We start from the raw sequence: 2500 nt of genomic DNA on the forward strand, positions 1-2500 counted from the left end.
CAAGGTGCGTGGTAGTACCTCACGATCTTCTTCAGCCATAGCTAGTATCTTATTTCTTCTTAGTGATCTAAGAGTTCTTTCAATCTCCGGATCAACAGGAATAATGTCACGAGATCTAGTACGGCGCATCCAATGTCAGAAACACACCTGTAGAACAAATTAAAACAAAGTTCTAAATTAAAACCAAGATTACTTTGTATCGATATTGACAAAAAAAAATAAGAATAAACTAATCCCCGGCAACGGCGCCAAAAACTTGACCGGTGCAAAACTGCAAGTGCACAGTATCGTAGTTTTATAGTAAAGCAATAAGAAGAGTATCGTCCTCAGGGATTGGTACCTTACTCTTGCCAAATACCAAAATTATGCTAATCTCAATTCTATCTAGAGGAATCGCTAAGGTTTTTGTAGTAGCAAATAAAACTAGATCAACTCAAGAGAAATAAGCAAAGAAAGTAAAACTGATGTTTGAAGATCAAATTCAATAGGGAAGAAAACTTCTAGGAAATCGATTTCACCATAATTCTTCACTATGCTTTTCTCATCCAGCTAATTTAACTTAAACCTCTTTTGTCTATTAGCAAATCTCTAATTCATCCAAAAGCCTCTTTCGATAGTCAATTGGAATTGATTCTAGTTTATCAATTCACACAAGAGTATGCAAATTAAATAATCAAGAACGCAATAAGACCAATGATTTAATTACTACACAGGTTCATACAAGTCTTTCGATCTCTATACTTACCTATGCTGAAATATCCAAGATCTACCCTATGATTCCCTCTTTCGATAGCAAATCACAAGATTAATAATCATCTAATCAATGGCCAGTTAATTAGAAGCATTAAACTCAAAATAAATCAGATAAACAAAGAGAGAATTGCATTAAATTAGCATGGACAAACAAGCATAGTTCGGAATTAGGTTACATCGTTTTCCTAGAAAGAAGAAAATTTAGCTCATACTAGAATTGGAATTCAACATAAACGAATTCACCATAATTGTTCTGAGAAGATGGGAAGAAGAAAATAAACACTGAAAAATCCTCCTTGCAGCCTCAACTGGTCGTCAAAAGCTCAAGAGAACGATTCAACGCCTTTCTCCCGTCCGTGCTCGTGTATGAATCCAACGTACGTGCAATAAATTGGAATTCCGTCTCCAAAACAAATGATTTGAATCCCTCTAGCTATGTTTTTCTCTCCCAAAGAGTGTTCTCCAGTCAAAAACCGCGGCTCTAGAGTGAAGAATGGCCTTTTATATGGTCCCACGGCGGAAAACCTAAAATCTGTCAAAATACGATGTTCGCTCGAGCGGGGTGTCGAGCGCGCGTCGAGCGTTCGACTCTGCCTGATTTCGCTCGAGCGTCCTATCGAGCGCACATCGAGCGTTCGACTCTGCCTGATTTCGCTCGAGCGGCCAATGTCTCCGCTCGAGCGATCTTCGTTTTTCAGCAACCTGCTCGAGCTCCCTGTCGAGCGGCAGTCGAGCGTTTGAATCTGCCTGAATTCGCTCGAGCGGCCAAAAGCCTCCGCTCGAGCGAACTTGTAAAATCTGCAATATGAAATTTTGCAAGCCATCAAATACCCCCAAACTTACAACTTTGTTTGTCCTCAAACAAAAAAGAAAAACAAATGATAGTTTAGGCAATATCAACTCGACCCCAAAGAGAAGTATCATCATTCACCAAACTTTTATGAATTTAGATTTCATCTCTAGTATCTTACTCTTTTAACATCAAAGATAGCAAGAAAATCAATCAAAAATTTTGCAATTTGTCAAGCAAGAGTTAGGCGTTTATTTCAACCTAAAGCTAAGACCTTGAGTGGGTGTGTGATATAGTCAATTTAACCTCAAACCACCTGCAAACTCAGATAAAAGTAGAACAACCAAAATCAGAAGAATTCTCTTAAAACTTAACCCCATAAGTCCAATTTTCAGAAATCCTCTCCACTAATGTAGTCAACACCAAAATCAAAGATCAAAAGGTCTTTATTAAGGTTGTAATGATAGGCCACAGGGTGAGGGTTAAGAAAGAACTGGATATGGGAAATTAAATCAAACTGGGAAAATACTTAGTGAAAAGAACATTAAAAGAGAAACTCACATGATTCAAATCATAGCTCTTTCTTGGCAATATGCTCATACTTGTGGCATTAAAATTGCTGTAATCACTGATGTAATACCAACACTTCCCTTAACAAAATTTGAGGTAATTCACATTCCGCTTGGTGACTTCTTTTTCTTTTCTTTTCTTTTTCTTTTTCCTCTTCTTCTCTTTTTTCTTTTTTTTTTTTTTTTTTTTTTAAACACTTCCTTTCTTCTTCTTCTTTTTCTTTGATCAAATAGAGCAAACATAATACGTTTCATCATGAAACCAATTTTCTCTTTTAAATGTAACTCTCCACCAAAGTATTTTCTCAAACTATCAACGGTAGATTCATTGTTTTTCAGGCTTAGAGCGGGCATGGTTTATGTAGTTTAAAGAATCAATAAAGGCTCA

This window comes from Carya illinoinensis, chromosome 10 (assembly GCF_018687715.1).
Source record: "Carya illinoinensis cultivar Pawnee chromosome 10, C.illinoinensisPawnee_v1, whole genome shotgun sequence".
Classification (NCBI taxonomy): domain Eukaryota; kingdom Viridiplantae; phylum Streptophyta; class Magnoliopsida; order Fagales; family Juglandaceae; genus Carya; species Carya illinoinensis.